Source organism: Pongo pygmaeus, chromosome 3 (genome assembly GCF_028885625.2).
Source record: "Pongo pygmaeus isolate AG05252 chromosome 3, NHGRI_mPonPyg2-v2.0_pri, whole genome shotgun sequence".
In the NCBI taxonomy this organism is placed as follows: domain Eukaryota; kingdom Metazoa; phylum Chordata; class Mammalia; order Primates; family Hominidae; genus Pongo; species Pongo pygmaeus.
Window position 1 is genome coordinate 193,903,605 of NC_072376.2, and position 20,099 is coordinate 193,923,703.

Sequence of the window (20,099 nt, forward strand, 5' to 3'; positions counted from 1 at the left end):
TGACTTCAAATTTCATAATTTCTGAATAATTCTCTAATTGAAAAAGAAAATACCCAAAATAAGTCTATGTCTATTTATATTCAAAAACTAAGAAAACTGTATTGTGATTATTCTAGAAACCTTCTCATCACTTAGAGATCATGGTTTCAAATATGGTTTCCATGATGTTCTCTGGTTCTGAAACTCAACACTGATAGAGTGTACATGTATCTATATATGTACAAATACACCCTAACACCTATGTGTATGTTTATTTAAGTATTAAAATTTAACTGTAATATTCAACTTCTTGTACCTCTTTTTGAAAACTTCTTCCCTCCCACTGGCTTAGGTCCTCCTCCTACATAAACTCAGAATAATGAAGCTTGTCATGGATTGAAGCAAATCTCTCCTGTGTTGTCTGCTAGGCGCCAAGGTTCCTAAGGTCAGGTTTGAGCCTTTGGTCTCTGGGCCCCACTACAGGAACCATGCGCTTGCCTTTATCACTGCTCACTGCTCATGACTGAATAAATTGCTGTAAATTTTGGCGGCCCTGCATTATTTAATAAACATTTATATATGCGATGAATATAGACAATTATAGCATATATACATGCAAAGCCAACATTTGTGTATGAAATCTGCATTTCATTCTGATTTATTCTGCATCTACAGACAGATCTCATTTGAATCTATAGACTGCTCTCCATCCCATACCCTAAGAGGAATCTGTCTTCTAAATCAATCTGTTGCTTCTCAGGCTAAAAACATACCTAGATCATTCTTCTAGCAACCGGATATATTTCTCCCCCTTTCTCCTCTACACATAACCAAATTTATCTCCTTACTCTCCCAGGTGGCTAATCCATTATATTTGCCCTCTCACTATTCATTAATTGCTCAATGCGTTGCTACCTGGCTTCTTCCAAATACTCCTTTGAAACTGTTTTGCATTCCTAATCTAGAAATCCAGTACACATTCTTTAGTCTGCATCTTTCTTAGTCTCTTTCTTAATTTAGTCCTTCTCTTGCCTTTGGTTTACTCCTTTATAAGGCTTCTTAATGCTATCTAGCTAAGAAGCTAGATAGAATTATTTTTCTCTGACTGTTCAATAAATGTCCCACCACTTTGTTTTATATAACCTTGGGTAGTTTACTTACCTATCTGAGCCTAAGTTTCTTATTTGTATAATAGGGATAATAACAGCATGTACTTCAATGAGATTATATGTGTACAGAACGTAGTGTGTGCTTGGAATATAGTAAGCATTCAAAGAATCAAGGCATGTTGTCAGAAATGTGTAAAGTGTGTGTGGGTGAATGTTGAAATGTACATGTTTCTGTCCTAGCATTGCTCTGGATGCCATATTGGCAGGCAAGAAGAGATAACCTGGGGTAGGGACCAAGCCTTTATCAATAGAATGCGGTGAATAAGTAGCATTATATTATAGAATTCCACTTGTTATGAAATCGCTTTCCAAAGTATGGTTTTTACACGATAATAGGTTCTTTCTCTTCCTTCATGTCACCCTAAAAAAGGAGGAAATTGATAAGGAAACATTTTGAGCAATTCTTTGCAAAAAGAACCTTAATGTATATAGTGAGGCATAAGGTAGTTTATATTTAATATTGATTGCTGGACTTGGGTAGTTTGCAAAATATTTTGATTAGGCCTCGTCTTCCAAAATTGACTTCAATTATCAATTTATTCATGAATTCATTCCACAAATGTTTACTGAACACCTACTGAATGTTTGGCACTGTACTAAATGTTGAAATGCAATGGTAAACAAACAAGTCTCCTCTCAGAGAGCTTAACATCTGTAAATACTCTGCAGTTCATCTGTAGCTTGCCATACAAACTGACAAGAAACTGCTTGAAAACCGTCTATGCTACAACTCTTATTTTCCTATACTATGTAGTTTTCAAAAATAGCACTGTTGCTTAACATATGCAGATACATCCAAGTAATACCATTAAGGTATGCATTAGAAGAAACATTGACAATGTTTTTTCTTATTGTCTTTTTTCTTATTTTTTCTTATCAAATCTTTTTCTCATTTATTAAAAAAAGTATTCTTATTTTTCTCACATTTATTTTAAACAATATATTTAGAAATCATCATTTGACATAAAAATACCTTTAATTTTCTCATTCTGGTAAAGCTACTATAATATTTATCTACATTATCTTTTGTCTAATAAAAGCCTCTTCTGGACTGGACATGGAAAACATTGACTTTAAGTACAAATTCTGCCGGTAAATGAGCTCACATCAGTTAAATTGCCAATCAGGCTTGGCAGAAGTCAGAATGTATGAGTTCAATATACAAAATGTATATGTACAGCCAGTAAAAAGTCTTGTATAATTTGTGATTCTATTATTCCTGAGTGCTGCAGTGCAAGAATGAGAAGTGGTTTATATGATTGTGTAGCTGGTCTTTCTAAGATGCATGTTCACAATCTATTTTCTCTGTTCCAATGATGTGTAACTATAATCTATAAAGCATATGTATATTTAAAATAAGGTTCCAAATATTATGATAAAAATAAGAAACAGGCTGTTATTTCACTCACTATTGCATTGTTTACAAGGTTGGTGGATTGGAGAAGGGACTTTTAAAGGCATTCATAATTTCTATCTATTTTTCTTAGTTCTAGCCCAATATGTGTTGAATACAACAGAAAGCATTTTCCAAGGCTGAAGCTTATGCTTTTCAAACATACATCTCTCAAATCTGCTTAAGATGTTACTATGCAACCCAGTTTTATTTTTTTCATCCATTTGCATTTTTCGATGTGTTTCTGTCCTGGCCAGGTTATTAGAGTTGGCGGCTGCATGGTACAGATAGTGAGGCCCGCCGTATGTAGGTGTCTTCATGGAAATCACCTGGGGCCGAGAGTTCCGCTTTTCTCACCTTATCATATCTGGAACACAGATTTGCTCTGCTCGTCATATTTTGGCATCTGTGAATCACCGTCATGTTGTCATATTCGCAGTTACAAAGTAGCCGATGGGAAAGGAGCCAACTACTTGAGGCACTTGCAATGGAAAAAAAAAAAAGTCTGATTTCAGCATTATTCATTGGAAATGCTATTTGTGAAAGCATTTACTTCAGTTTCTGAGAAGCTGGCAATAACTTTAATAGGTAGTGCATAATTCTGCATTTTTAGAAGAAATGTTCCTGTGTGCTGAACAGTGAAGAACAAGTAATTATTAAATACCATGGGTAAAATGGTAAGCATAGGATTTCAGAAGTAATTATCCATCATTTACTTATATTTTATCAATATTACCTTCTAATTAATTGCATGATGGGCCAGTCATGTCAATATAGATGATTTATGATAATTCTCTCAACCAATATATCCCTTATAATTTTACCTCTACTCTTCATGAACATACAAAACTGGGCAAAACCAAATTTTAAAATTATATTGAGTAACAACAAAGGAAATCAGGGTGTGTCCTGAGAAATGAGAACAAATAAATTTGTAAAAATGTGAAGCTTCCAAAAAAGTTAAAAGAAAGTAAAATTCATCATAAGTATAAGCAAAATTATACTGAAATATTTTTAAAATATTATAATTATATTGTTCTGTTTTAGCTCTACCTAATTAGTAAAGGCATCTCAGAAAGTGTTAAGTTCCCATCTCTCTGCACATCTCTCTTCATATATTGTTTGGGTTAAAGGAGTGGCCCCTTCTTATAACCTTCACAGAGATATGGCAAACCCCTCCACCCTAACCACACACAAGAAAAATCAAAAACACTGAGCTTTATTTTTTACTTTACTGTACAATGTCTAACTACGTTTAGGTTGTGCCAACTCAACTCAAACCTTGTATTGAATTTATGAATCTTTTCAAAAATGTTCCCTAGTAATTTTATACAAGGTTTACTGTTGCCTCTGAAGGATTTGTGGTGACAAGATGGCAGTGCTAAGGCAAATACAAGGAAAGCCATTCATTTGCAAAGAAGTGTGAAGATATTTCCTGAAGTCAGCATTCATCAAAAATGTTGTTTCATGAAATACTGTCGCTGGAAAAAAACTACTCAGAAAAAGAAAGCTCGAAGGGCTGTAGTTCAATAATCTTGGGAATTCTGCACATTCAGGTTTCTCTAAGTGATTCATAATGAACATTAGTATTTAAAAGTACTTGTGAAATCTTTTAATAAAAACTTATGTAAAAATACAAAATATTTTCTAAGTATATTTAGCCACAGACTCTTTTTTATTCCAACAACTAATAGCACCTCAGGGATTATCTTTTGGTTGGGAAATCTACCTTAAATGAAGAAACTCCTCATGATGGTTTAGAAAGACCCAACTGTCTTTCAAAGTAAAGGAATGATGAGCTAGATCCTTATCCTAAAACAAACAGCTGGTCACTTTTTTCCTAATCATGTTATGAAAAAAAATCATATTAATAATATATATTTTCATAATTCAAAGTCCCTACCTGTTCTACTAATAGGAATGTCAGTCTTTTCTAGTGGTTGTATATTCAGACTTTCACAAGGGAGTCATCTAAATTTTGGGTTTTCAGAGAAGTGTTATCAGACAAGCATCAGTGATTTATGGGAATATGTAAATTGTTTTGCAGAAATACACCTATATTAAATAGGATGATATTTTGAAATATGACAAAGAATAATGCCCCTAATATAAAAAGAGTTCCTATAAATACATGTGAAATGAACTGATATGGTTTGGCTGTGTCCCCACCCAAATCTCAACTTGAATTGTAGTTCCCATAATCCCCACATATCATGGGAGACCCCAGGTGGAGATGATTGAATCATGGGGGCAGTTTCCCCCATCCTGTTCTTGTGATAGTGAGTTTGTTCTCAGGAGATCTGACGGTTTCATAAGGAGCTTTCCCCTTCACTGGGCAATCATTCTTTTCCTTCCTGCCACCATGTGAAGTAGGACTTGTTTGCTTCCCCTTCTGGCATGATTGCAAATTTCCTGAGGCCTCCCCAGCCCTGTAGAACTGGGGAGTCAATTAAACCTCTTTTCTTTATAAATTACTCAGTCTCAGGCAGTTCTTTATAGTGGCGTGAGAGCACACTAATACATGGACCAATATTCTCACAAAAAAATAAGGAAAGAATATGAATAGATGTTTTATAGAATAGTAAGTACAAAGAGCCTATGTCTATTTTGTCTTCACTAGTGAACATAAATTACAATTTAGAGCAACAATGAGAAAACTTTTTTTAAACCCATCAGATTGCCAAAATTAAAGATCATTTAAATCTACAGCTGGTGAATATTTCGAGAAATTGTTATTATTAACTCATAAGTGGGCTTATGTATTATTGTAAGTTACTAAAAGTTTAATCTGTCAGTGTCTATTAAAATTATTAATTGAAATTATAAATCTATATATCCTCTGACCCAGCACAGTTAATTCTGCAGGAATTTTATATATATATATATATATATATATATATATATATATATATATATATATATAAATTCATTAGCTCTTCTGTGGCTGAATTCTTTGGCTTCTGTCTTCTCTCACCTCCCTGCCCTCTCCAATTCCTCCTGTATGAATCTGCTGGATTGTCTCTGCTTCATTATCTCAGGTGTCACTGCTAAATTAGCAATGATGGAACTGAAGATCTGATCAGTCACTACTTATGATGGTCTTGGAAGTCTAAAGTTGCTGCCATTGTTACTGGCTAAAGTGCAATTGCCACCAAAGCACCTAGTCACAGTGCCTCTAAAGCTTTCTATTGCCAGGCCCTTGTGCTGTGATTTAATTTCCATCACAATGCTTTTGGGGTTGGGAGCTTGGCAGGGCTCTCTGACCCTTTCCTGACTTGGTTGTTTAATAAGCCAGGAAAGCACTGCCATATGTGGCTGAATCTTGGGTACTATAGCATTTTGGAAATACAGCTTCTCTAGTTCATGTCCATGGCAACCCCTCTCCAAATGTTTGCAGGATCAGCATGGCTGGCAAGAAAGTTTTCAGTGTCAGAAACAGGCTAGGTCCAGAGTGGCACTCCTCTGTGACGCATTGCCCTCAGAGCAGAGACCAGTCTGCTGGTCTAGAGTCCTTCCAGCTGCATGATAGTTTCCTTGCATGAACACTTTGTCTTTTTTTGCAATCTGGCCTTGGTCTTTGGCAGTGCAGATATTGGTAAAGCATTACAATTCAATGGCAAGGAGGAGGCAGGTGGGAGCTTAAGGTCCATGCCCCTTTGCTTCCTGGAGGTACTTCTACCTCTTGTGCAAATCCATGGGCGGAAGTTCTCATCCATCCTCACCTGCAACCAGCCCTTTGTGTACTAAATTCAAATGAAGCTAATCATATTAAGGAAGAGCTTATAAGCAACTAACTCTTAGCCATTGTCAGACCCTTGTCCAAGCAAATGTCCTGCAAAAATGATTTATGGTTACAGCAATGTTCATGTGGAGACTGTCTCATGGCTTCTTTAGAAGAGTTCTCTTTTGATACAGATCTTGAAATGATTGTTTTTCTGTCCTGGTTTACCTAATCAAACTCATTCATGTGAGCCACACGTGCTCACCCCCTCCTGCTGGCAACTTCTCCTCCAGGACTCCCGCCCAGCCCATCGCACTCATCAGGTGGAATCCCTGCCTGATTGTCTCCTCTGCTGGAGCCTCTGTTCTCTTTCTAATTGTGAAGTCCCCTAGTGTGAACCCTCTACTCTTTTTTGTCTTTCCATAGGTGAGATCATCCACATTCTGGTGCCAAATTCCATCTGTATTTTTATGTTTCAATTTGTTTCTCCAGCCCAGTGATTCTCAACCCTGAGCAATTTTGCCCACTGCCTTGCCCTCACTCAGCCATTTCTGGAGACATTTTTGGTTTTCACAGCTGGGTGGGCGAGACACTGTCATTAAGTAGACAGAGGCAAGAGGTGCTGTGACATATCCTACGATGCAGACATGCACAGGACAGCCCCCAGCACAAATAAATATCTGGGCGAAAAAGTCTATAGTGCTGAGGTTGAGAAACACAGTCGCTCTGTTATGAACACATGTTATGCCACATTGCCACTGAAATGGCGAAGTGTGCCTCACACTTGAAAGGGCTAAAAGAGAAATCTTTATTTCCCTCCCTGAGTATGTTTTTTTTCTCTTGGAATCCCATCCTGGGAGCATAATCTGTCTTACCTCCCAGAAACCTAGGAGTTGGCTCAATTCCTCTTTTTCACATTCTAACATCTACTCAATCAGCAAATTCTGTGAGGTCTGCTTCCAAAATTTATTCCAGCATGATCTATTTCTCTTCATGTCCATTGAAGCCACCACACCTGACCCCTGTCATGCAGTAGCCTCTGAACTCTTTTCCCAGCGGCTGCCTGAGGCCCCTGCTTTCCATTCCCATAGAGCCTGAAGAACTCTTTTTAAAACATGAATTGGACATCTCTTTTCGTCCCTGTAGTAGTCTGCTGTCACACTGCTATAAAGAAATACCTGAAACCGGGTAATTTATAAAGTAAAAAGGTTTAGTTGTCTCATGGTTCTGCAGGCTGTATAAGAAGCATGGCTGGGGAGGCTTCAGGAAACTTACAGTCACGGCTGAAGACAGAGGAGAGGCAGGAACTTCTTACATGGCCAAACAGGAGAAAGAGAGTGAAGGGGGAGGTGCTACACACTTTTAAACCAGCAGATCTGGTGAGAACTCACTAGCACGAGAAAGGCAAGGGAGAAGTCCGACCCCATCATCCAATCACCTCCCACCAGGCCCCGCCTCCAAAACCAGAGATTTCAAGAGTTGGGAGGGGACAAAATCCAAGCCATATCACTCCCAAACCCCACGTCATCCTTTTGCTCTTTGCAAGTGGCCCACAAGTTCTAAATCTTGTCTCATATCCACCTTCCGGATCTTCTTCACAAGTCTTCTCGCTCCGAGAGGCTTTCTCCTAGCAGTTTCCAAACTTTCTGCCTTCAGGCCCTCGCTGTTGTGCTTCCTTCTTCCCGGAACACTCTGCTGCCAGATCCTCCCAGGCTGCCTGCTGCTGCTCATCCACCCAGGTCACATCTTCTGAGCGCACTTTCACGGCCATGCAAAATACAATGGATTCTGTCACTCACACATTATTATTATACCCTGTTTTAGTTTATTCAGAGAACTCAGTACGGCTTTGTTCATTTTGTTGCTGTTTTCAAAACTCTAGACTAAAGGGCCTATGATGCCATCTTTCCGTGCTTCACTTTAGTTGGTGCTCAGTAAATGTTAATTAAATTAATGATGCTGGCCGGACACTGTTGCTCACCCCTGTAATCCCAGGACTTTGGGAGGCAGATGCGGGTGGATCACGATGTCAGGAGTTCAAGACCAGCCTGGCCAACATGGTGAAACCCCGTCTCTACTAAAAAAAAATAAAAAAATAGCTGGGTGTGGTGGCGGGTGCCTGTCATCCCAGCTACTCAGGAGGCTGAGGCAGGAGAATGACTTGAACCTGGGAGGCGGAGATTGCAGTGAGCTGAGATCGTGCCACTGCACTCCAGCCTGGGGAACACAGCAAGACTCCATCTCAAAAAAAAAAAAAAAAAATAGAAACGGTGCTGTCCAGCAGTACACATAACTAGAAATGAGGCCTCAGCTGTTAGAAAGACTGATACTGAGGCTTAGTCTAGAGGGAATAATTCTAGAAGTGAATTTAGAAATGACAAAACAGCAGTGTGGATCCACATGATGGGGCTTCTTTCCGGAAGTCTGCCTTTCTGCCAACGTTCACATGCCTTCTATGATCCCTCTCTTCTTGTAATCCACTCATAAAAACAATCCTGCAAGACATAACACTCTATTTATTTTTATTTATTTTCCAACTAGATTACAAGTTGCTTAAGGGAGAAGATTCTTGTTTTTTGTTGTATCTCCCGTGGCATAGCCCTGGACCTAAACATGCTAGGCTTTCCTGTATAGCTAATATACTTCAAATTGGGTGCATGGAGTTTGTGATAGCTCTTTGCTACTCACATTTTTTCTTACTCCCTGATTTTCTGATGAGTTCTAAATAATTGAGGCCTTCTGGCATTTCATATTTAGAAAAATCTAAGCTTACATAATAAATGTTATTTGATAACTATTATAGCAAAAAGTAGAAAAATAGATTCATTCAAATCATTATAAAAACTAGCCTATATTGAAGGCTAATTATGAGTCGAGCGGTATTCTAACAGCTTTACAAAAACTGATTCATTTAATTATAACACAATAGCCCTATAAGATGGTGCCTATTATTTTCCTCCTTTTGCACTTAAAGAATTAGTAGCAGAAAGAGATAAATGAGTTACTGAAGGTCACCCTGTAGTGAGGGGATATTGAGATACCCTTTGAACCCAGGTAGTATGACCTGTGAGTCAGTTCTCCTAAACTCCAGCTATTCACTTTTGATAAACACTATGCAATTGATTTCTTAAAATTCTTTAAACCTTTCAAGTAACAAAATCCTTTCTACCTAAATGCAACTTTTTAAAATTCCACAAGCTGACTTACTGCTGCATACTCTGTACAATTAAACATGTTTCAACCCTCTACTAACTTCAGTGATAAATAATATTTCTGCTTTATGTTATGCATGACAAATTCTTTTTTATCATCTCTAAAAATGCAAGACCTTAGATGAATACACTAACATATCTTTTCACAGTATAGTGGGGGAGGGTGAAAACCAGGAAAATAAGTTACTCCAATAATGCATTTTGGCATTGTAATGGTCCATTTCTAGCAAAGAGCAAAATAGACATTACATAACATGCTCTTATTTGATATAATCTTTTTAAGTTTAGTGATGATTACAATCTAAATAAATCAATATGAGCAAAATTTAAGAATAAAGATAACCAGAAAAGCTTTTAATTTTCCTTTCTATCAAAAGGAATATATTTGTTATTCGTAACTACAAAGAATCATGCTAATTTTCACAAAAGGCTTAAGATTCAACATACTCATCAGCAACAGATTCACATAACAACCCATGAAATGCACAAATAAAAATCTACATTAAAAGAACATTAGAGGCCAGCCTGAAACAGAGAGAAATGAAAATATTCAGAGTCAATGTCTTGCTAGGTAGCCGATTCAACTTTAAGAGCCATCTGGTCCTTTTCATGCTCCATATCCACTGTCCTCTATCAATATAGACATGGACATGGTTTTTGGTCCCCTAATTAAGTGGAATCAATGTGGAATGGTAGGGCAGTGCCACACAACCATTTCCATTTTGTTTTTTGATGAGATATTTCCCATCGATGATTAGGTTTCAAAGGGATCTTACATCAAGGCCAGCTAGTATATTCACTTTATAGATTTTTGCCTTATTTACTAAATCTTAACTTTCTAATATATATCTCAGATAATCAAAAGGAGAGATACCACCATTATTTTCCAGATAAAGAAACTGTGGTAGACAGGTATAATTTAAAAAGCTGTCCAGCCAGTTCTGTAGCAGGGGTGGTGCTTCAAGTCAAGGAATTGAAGTAAAATCCTTTCCTTACCACATAGTAGCTGTAAGGCCTTAAGATAACACACATAGGATCTCTTAGTTTTAATGTCCTCAATTATAAAATGAGAGTAATGTGTATAAAAGTTCTGAGCCCAGTCTACTGAGTTTTTTGCTGAACTTGAAAACTCCAAAACTTTAAAAATCTGAAAACAAACTCATTATTTTTCCCTTCCCTAATTTTGCACCCCTTTTTGTTTCTCTTATGATCATTGTGTTAGTAAATGGCGCTTCAGTCACTTAAGCCCCAAATCAGAAAGATATTCTATAAACTTCTGTTTTCAGATGGTTAAAACTATCAGTTATGCTTTCCAAATACCTTGGGAGCCTCTCTCTTTCTTTACATTCTCATGGCCATTGTGTCAGTTAAGACTTTCCCCATTCCACTTGTGGGTTAATGTAAAGGTCTCTTAACCAGCTTGCTTCATTCAATGTAGCCATCCGCCACATTGCTAACTTGATTATCCAAAACAGAAATATACCAGCCTGGCTTTTAAAAATGATCCACATTTCTTCCGTTTAAAAAGTTGGATCATCTTAAAGCAGCATACTGATCTAGGCCTTCCAGAATTATTTCCTGCCTCCCTCAAAGTCTTTCTCTAATTTGGGCAAAGTGAGCACCCTGGAAATATTCTAGGCTGTGAGGTTGCCCCATGTCTTTGACCTTTGCCTATCCATTTGTCACTGTCTGATTGTCTGATTAAATCCCACTCACTCTTTCCTTCAACCACCAAATAACAAGAAATAAGTTACCTTGCACACCCAGTAACTCCTATGTCACACACACACACACACATTCTCACAAAAGGAGATGAACTTACCCAGAGTATTGAACATGTCAAGAAAGGTGGTACATTGCAAAAATTGAAATGCCCATGCTCTTTTTTTCTTTTCTGAGACAGGGTCTCACTCTCTCGCCCAGACTGGAGGGATACAGTCATAGCTCTCTGTAACCTCAAACTCCTGAGCTCAAGCAATTCTTCCATCTTAGCTTCTTGAGTAGCTGGGACTATAGGCGTATGCCACTACATCCAGTTGACTTAAAAAAAAAATTAGAGAGATGGGGGGTGGGGTCTCACTATGTTGCCCTGGCTGGTCTCAAACTCCTAGCCTAAAGTGATCCTCTCACCCTGGCCTCCCAAAACACTGGTATTATAGGCATGAGCCACCACAACTGGCCTCCCAGCTTTTTCTTCTTTATCTTTTTCTGTGGAGAGTTCATTTGAAGACGAGTTTCTGAAGGGAAGGGTCTATTGCTCCTCCTCACACTAAAATAGTGTTCACGCCTCACCCTAAAATATTTTCAAAGAGGACTTTGCAAAGCTGTTAGAAGAGCTAAATGGCCACCTCTCTTCCACTGTCCTTATGTCCATCACCAGTGCACTCAGGTAGAAGAGTTAAGGTCATTTGCCGCAGCCCTTGATTGGGAAGCTGATGGATAGGAATGTGCTTCTAACCAGAGAGAAGTTGGCAGCAAGACTGAGAAACCACAGCCCTGGCTTGGGCAGAATGAAGCCGAGATATCACATAATTGGCGGCCTTGATTTGGGCTATAGTCCAGCTATTTATAACCTGATACATTAATTGCATACTGTTGTGATGCTACTTTGAGCTGTTCAGGGAAATGTTTTGTCATAGTTGTTTACAACAGGGAAAAACACTAAAAATTGTTCACACTTCGACTGTTTGTATAACACGTCATGTGAGTTGCCATCAGCTTTTAAAGCTCATCAGCTAATTGCATCTCGTCCCTTTAGGTCATGTTGGGCAGCCTTAAGATGAAATGGTAACTTTTCCTCCACAGAGTGGTTGACCATATGCCCCTGGTTTGCCGAGCCCAGTGCTGGATCACATTAGTGTGCTAGCATCTTGTTCATTCACTTCCTTCTTTAAACCTCAAAAGTCTTCCAGTGTGATCAATAAATTTTATGTCCACTCTATCCAAAAGGGGATTAAGCAGAGGTCAGAATTTGTCTCTGCAATGCTTGAAAGTGGAAAACTGAGCAAAAGACAACTACAATATTGCAAAAGGGATCCAGCTTAGGATTCGAGGAAGATTATTTAATGAAAGGATGTTTGGGATTCAAAAGTTAGAGCAAGAATTAGATTAGGGAAGTGACTTTCTCAGCTCTCGAATTTGCTAAGGTCCCAAGGCTGAGAAAGGAAACAGGGATGCACATTTTAGCAGAAAAGAAAGGCCAGTGTCTCTGCAGAATGATGAGTAAGGAGGGTGCTGGGGAAATTAGAACAGAGAAGTCAGCAGGGTTCTGAACAAGTCTTGGAGGCTGTGTCAAGGATTTTCAAATGAGGGATAAAAAGAAAATGTTGCAATAGTTATAGGTAGGATTGAAAGTTGATTATACCTGCTTATTTAAAAAAAAAACGCTCAACATCTGTGTGGACAAAGGATTAGGGTTGGGGTTAGGTGCATGGATAGCGAGAGAATTGTGAAGACTCTTAGCAAGCTAAAGTAATAGCCATTTTGAGAGATTGTGGAAATTTAGTTATTGTGGCAGTAGTGGGGGAAGAAAACTTTTTGTTTGCTGGTTCAGTAATAAACTGTTTATTTTCAAGAACTAACGGAACTAAAACTTGAGTAATTTCTTTTGCCCTAAATGCTTCTGTTTATATCAAAGCAGAGAGACATCTTGAAATCATCTCTGTAGACGGATGAAAATTTGTATTAATTGTTTCATTTACTATTAAGTCAGTTTTGCCTTTAATTGCTTGAGAGGGCACCATCAGGGAGAAAATGCAGTTCCAGTGAGTGCAATATGAGAGACAGGGCACCAGGAGAGAAAGGTCTGCTCAGAAGCAGAGCCTTTCCCAAGGAGCCAAGACAATTAGCAGACCACCACTCCATCCATCTCTGAGCACCCGACCCCTTTCTAAATCTTGTTAGAGAGTCAATCTAGGACTGGAGTGAGAAGCAATTTTGCTGTCCTGACAATTTAACACTCAAGTGAACTCAGATGAATTTGCAACATCATCTACCTCTGTTTACAAATTAGTATCTACACTTATCAATTTTGCAAGCATTGGGATTTTACTTGTTTTGAAGATGCAATAAAACAAAGTTAAAAACAATTCTCTGTAATTTGAGAAACTCAAACGTCAGCATTTGTGACGTACAGAGACAGCTGAAAAAAATGCATCTGCGTAGTCTTGCATATGCAAATAAAGCAGAGTTCCTAAGGAAATTATACTTGATACTTTTGGTTTTCACTTCTGAGAAAACCAATTCAGGTCCTACGGGAAAGTAAACAATCAAAAGAGTTTCTTCTACTGCTGCTGTTTCTCCTTCTAGTTACCCAGTATATCCCTCTTTTCCTCTGGTTGGGATTAAATGTTTTATTGATTCTGGCCAGCTTGTTTCAAGTATACATTACATGAAACCTTGATTTTACCTTATTTCATCTCAGTGATATTTGTGAGGTATTGTAAATAAAAATCTCTTGGATGTTAATACAGCACAGTGAAAAGTATATAAGGAACTCAAATAACTAATGTAATATTTGAAAAGAGTACATTTGATATTAATAACTTCTACCCAGCGGTATTTTATTTTTATTTAGTAGAAATGAAATTCTCTATGACACCTAACCTTTAAATTTTCTGGAATAGACCTTAATTCACATGCTTCTCATTATAGACATTGAGTAGAATATGCTCCAGTCTATACCCATGACCCGGATAATGTGCCCTGTAATTTCTGTTTTTGCTCTCAGACGTGAAACTCATTAGCTTTTGTGGTTTCAGTGCACATGCAATGAACAGAAAAGCGTTTAATTATTACCACCAAGGAGGTGATTTTCTTTTTGGGTAAAAAAGAGACTAAATGAGGTCAGGAAAAGTTTTTTTAAAGTTGTGCTGTAATTGTGCTTAGTATAACAATGCATCATTCTTTGTATCATTTACTGGATACCAATAAGTGATATGTTTTATTTTAACAGGCAATTTGCTGCCAGAAGTGTGTTTTCCTTTTTAAAAGGTAAGTGCCTTTTTAAGAAATATTATATAAAATTATCATCATTTCTGATTTATAGCTTTGAAGAGCCTATTAATTTTAAAGCCCCATGGCTGACAGCTGTGTTGTTCAAAGGCGAGGATATATAGTATTAATTATCTTAAGCTCCAGATTATCGTTCATGGTGCTGACATTAAGTATAAAGGACAAACTGGCACATTTTTCTATTTTAGTAAGAATAATTAATTAACCTGGTGATTTTTAAAAGAAATACCTGTTGAAGTAAGATACAACTAACACAGTTCAGTTTGATCACATTTGTTTCAGTTCTGGATGGATGTAGATAATTTTCATGGAAATTGCCAGTAACTTAGAGTATGGCCACAGTTTGTTTGTGGTGGTGGTGTTGTTGTTGTTGTTGTTTACTGGTTTTTCTTTCTTATTTGTTTGGTTAATTGGAATCAGAGAATGGCTTGTACATTTTGAAAGTTAAAAATGTTTGTGTCTGAAAGATATTACTTACCAATAAAGACTGTACAGTTTTGACTAGACTACATTTATATTTTCAAAGTTTGCAATGTATTAGTTTCAACCATAAGTTAAATTTTAGAGCTGACTCAATCTAGTATTTAAACTTTCAAGAATTCTGTGATGTTTAAAAGCAAACTAAATGCTTAAGTAGAGAATACTTTGTACTTTATTATGTACCCAAAAATGACTACTTCGTTGTGTTATTTCTCAGCTTGTCTTTCCCTAAGCATTGATTCGGACAGTGAAAACATAGAGGGGTGATTAGTTACTGTATTCCTGGTATAGTCTTTGTTTCTCTAACAAGTCATGGTGAATGTCTTCAAAAGACACCCTTCTACAGCATCCATGGCAAACATCAATCTCTGTTACTGCTCTAGCTTGGAAGTTTCACTTGTTTATACCTCTTGGTTGAGTATCATCACTTTTTCACTTCTATACATTTTGGATGCTGTAAGGAGAGAAACTTCTTGCCTTTAGGGCATTTGAATTCAGCTTCTGCTTATAATAACAGAGGAACTCTGTGTAATTATGTTGCCAAGATAAGTAAATTAATAAATTATAACTCTTTCCTCCACCTAATAATTGTTTATTTACGGGGTTGTATTTCTGCTATCAGGTAATGTTGGTGTATTAGCTTGATGTATTAGCATCATGCTAACTATCACAGCTAGTTATGTAGTTAGCAAAGCAATGTATTTTACAGGCACTTTGCATTTTGAAAATAGCACGTCTGTTACTTGTAAATTCCTGCTCTCTTACGGTAGGAGCCCATAATTCTGTTAAGTAAGTTACCAAGAATTATGTTTAAAAGTACCATTCACAAATTCTGCCATGTCATGGAAGTTGGTAACTATGACAGAATTACAACGAAGTTCTTTTTTTATAAGTTAGTCTTAAGCTATGTAAATATATGATGTACAGGCTATGAGAGCCATGGTTTACACTACATTGCAGAAAAACAATCAAGAAAAGTAAAAAATTTAACCATTTCGAAAGTTTTTTCCCCCTTCCGTACAAACTGGGTAGTAAAAAGAATGTAGACTTTAGGATCAGTTAGAACTCACTTGTAGACCTACCTCCAGCTCTTACTTGCTGTGTGACTTCAGGGAAGTTACTTCACCCCTCTGAGACATTTAAATTAGTTTTCAGACTGAATATAATAATACCTATTTTGCACAACTGCCATAAACATGCTGCAAGTGATTTGTTGGTTCCCTGCTTTCCCCTAAAAGTCAATCTCATCTTGTGTACACAGCCTCAGACAAATTCCTTATTGCTGTATCTGATAAAACTATAATTTTATGGTAAGCTTTGTCTCTTTTTTTCTGCTATGTATATAAACTTTACCTTGAATATACTAACCTGGTAGAATATTCACATCTACAAAATAGAACATAATATCTTGCTAAACTCTGTATAAAGATGCTGCCTTCTGTTGGTGTCAAAGTGTACACCCATGAGATTGATTTACAGGCATTTTGTGAATGCAAACAACTCTCGTTTTAGTAAACTCTTTATGAATCTTAAATACTTCTTTCCTTTTTTGTCTTCTCTTCAGTACTCTTACTTAGGCTATTTCTTGTCCGGAGACCTAGTCCTCTTTACTACATACTAAAGCTTAGAACTGGGGCCCTGTTCTAGCTTCTTTTATTCCTCTATTTAGGAAAGCATCTCCTTGCAATCCTTTCTCTCCAAACTCTGCTGGGTAATTGAATAGCTACATGACTGAAAATGTTTCAATAGCCTTTCAAGGTAGTATTTACATGTTAATGAGCTTTTGTAATGGTTTAATCTAAATACAAGGGAATATGATGATCTCTTTGGTATGGGGAATAATTTGAGGCCCAAAGTTATTCCCAGGCAGCCCTGTAAACTTGTAAAAGTAGGGTTGCTTCCTCTCCATGCTTGTTATAAAGCTTCTACATGCATACAAGACTTCACGTAAATATTCTCTTTCTCTTTTTCCCCTTTCTCCCACTGCAGATAAAAAATTTCAAACGGACATAAATTGATATCTAGTTCTCCTCTGAAAATTGTGAACACATTATTTTAAATCTTCTCTGTACTATTCTCCAACCCCTTTGATTTTTTAGTTGCCTTCAAAATTTTAAGAATAATTTATATGTTTTGCTTATCACAAATTCTCATACACCTGAGCCAAACAGTTTTGTTAAGTTTGGGGGGAATCATGACTTTTGTGTTTCTGATCAGGAAACGGAGAAGGACATGACTTGGCTAAACTCGGCTGAACATCGGTTAATACTGGGGTTTCTGACACCCAAAGCAGTTCAAATTGTTGACGTCATTCTATCACGTAAAAGCAATTCATGTGCTATTTTTCTTCTATGGATTTACTCATGCATATGCAAATACAAGACAGAAGAAAACCAGACAAAATGTACTGCATGCGGTAATGTGACTCAGCTCCTCAATAGCCCGGCCCTCCCCAGGCTCCTTGCCAAAATAAACTCGGTGTTGACAGGGAGCTTGATGTGTTTTAATAGCAAAAAGCCAAAAATGAAGATAGTTTACAAGTGATAAATGAGAGATTCATTTTTAAATAGAATTCTCTGCTTGAATAATGCAATGTATATATGATATTAATAAAGTTCTGGGAAAAATGATAGAAGACCTACGTGTCACATTTTGCCAGGCACAGTTAACTAATCCTGGTGACTAAGAAAAAAGAACAATAGATTCCCCTGAGAACTTTTTAATTGACCCTTAAATGTCATTCCAAGTGCTTTAATAATAAAGAATTGAAAGTCTTTGACATTTGTTGATTTTTTTTATCTTAAAGTTTTCTGCTGATTTATTTTCTATTTTTACTGAAAAATTACTGCTGGATTCTAGTGCTTTCAGAAAATACCTTTTTTATCTCATCATATCATCTATGTGAGCCTAAATTTCTTATGGTTTGCCTCACTCTTCTCAAGCCAAAACCTACTAATTATACATACCTATCACAAAACAATTTCTTCCCCAATCAGACAAATGGATATTTTTGTTTATTCTTTTCTTCTTGATTGTTTTGAACAGTAATCCTATATTAATTTTGATAAATCCATACGCTGATGTTAAAATGATCATAAAAGTAGCATGTGATGAGTTTATCTGGGCTTATAGGTTAGAAGTTGGATAGGGGTGTCCATTGTGAGCACTGCAACTATATGAGAAGCACTCAAATCTAAAGTTAACACTTGCGGATAAATTTTATTTTTTAGTGTGCAGTTTTTCCTAGACGACTGAAAAATCCAGAAACTTTTTTTCTTTACATCTAAAATGTCCTGGCTTGCATATATTTTTTAAAACCTACATCATGTATTGTTGACTTCCTTGCCAAAGGCACACATGCATTTCTATTTCATTTTTTGATAATTCTGATATTGTACCTAGTTCTCTTGAGCCATGGTACCTCTATTTCATTTCTGAATCAAACTCTATGCTTCTTTATAACTTTCAACTTTTGACATGTTTTCACTGACAATTTGGTCATTAGCATATTTGTGAGATCTAACTTTATATCACTATTTCAGGTGAATATGTAAAGCATAGAAAACCAGATAAAATGTTGGTTTTCTTTAAATGAATTTCGTCTCTATAGAATAAAATTTAGCATTCTGTCCTTTTTTCCACATATCATCACACATTTACTTTTATACATTTACCTTAGATTAAATATGTTTGCCTCACACCACTTGAGAGAGTGATTAAAGTGCATGCTTGGGCCACCTTTTTCTCCTCAGAATTCCCGAGAACTAGTTTTCTTAATTTAAATAATTACAATAAGTACAAAACCTTCATATTGAAAATCGGTATAGATATTACAACTTGAATTAGACAATAAAATAAATATGAGCAAGCTTCTCTTTCCACAATGAACGTGCATTATAGAAACAGCATCAAATGCAGCTCCTGGGTTATGGTGAATTTAAAGAGGACAAAATTTCACCGTCACCCAGTTGTTCTGAGATAACTACTACTGGCATTCCAGTGTTCAACTGGACTTTTAATGCATTTATTTATACATAATCAATGTTATGGCACCTGTGCAGGTATAGACTAATCTCTTCTTATAGGCCGTTTCACCTTACTCAGTTTCCATTACCTGTGGTCAACCATGGTCCAGAAAATATTCAAAGAAAAATTCCAGAAATAAACAAATTCATCCATTTTAAAATGTGTGCCATTCTGAGTAGCATGGTGAAATATCATGCCATCTTGCTCTGTCCTGCCTCAACTTTGGGCCATCCAGTTGTCTAGCATAGCCACACTGTAGACACTCCCCACCCATTAGTCACTGATGTGGCTGCTCCTGACATCCAGCCATCAGCATCATCACTGTGAGTCTTGGTCTGGGAACCTACACTCATCCTCCTGTATACTTTAAGCTATCTCTAGATTATATGTAATACCTAATACAATGCATATGCTATGTAAATAAGTGCTCTAATGTATTTTTATTTGTATTATTTGTAATCGTAAATTTTTAAATTAAAAAACATTTTGGATTATTTTCAATCTGGGGTCAGCTGAATCCAAGGATGCAGAACCTGTGGATATTGAGGGTCCACTGTATATGGTTATAATTCTTCTAATTTACTATTGGCTATTGTTGTTAATATTTTACTGTGCCTAATTATAGTAAAACTTTATCATAGGTATATAGGTATAGAAAAAAATACTATATATCGGATTCCATACTATTTTTATTTATTTATTTATTTTTATTTTATTTATTTATTTTTTCTGTGACAGAGTCTCACTCTGTCACCCAGGCTGGAGTGCAGTGGCACGATCTCGGCTCACTGCAATCTCTGCCTCCCAGGTTCCAGCAATTCTCCTGCCTCAGCCTCCTTAGTAGCTGGGATTACAAGCATGTGCCAACACATTCGGCTAATTTTTGTATTTTTAGTAAAGACAGGGTTTCACCATGTTGGTCACGCTGGCCTCAAAATCCTGACCTCGTGACCTACCCGCCACGGCCTCCTAAAGTGCCGGGATTACAGGCGTGAGCCACCGCGCCCGGCCAGGATTCCTTACTATTTGTGGTTTCAGGCATCCACTGTGGGTCTGGGAAGGTATGCCCTCAGTGAGTTGGGGGGCTACTGTATTCCAATTCCCTT

General features: G+C 37.0%; 1 long non-coding RNA gene across 1 annotated transcript in view; it reads left to right on the forward strand.

Annotated features, from left to right (window-relative positions):
- Positions 1–14,163: 14,163 nt before the first annotated feature.
- Positions 14,164–20,099, forward strand: part of LOC129035594 (uncharacterized) — a 325,754-nt gene continuing 319,818 nt past the window's right edge. The window contains exons 1-2 of the long non-coding RNA XR_008502239.1: positions 14,164–14,318; positions 14,429–14,466. This is a non-coding gene — a long non-coding RNA (uncharacterized LOC129035594). The remainder of the gene's footprint in view (positions 14,319–14,428; positions 14,467–20,099) is intronic.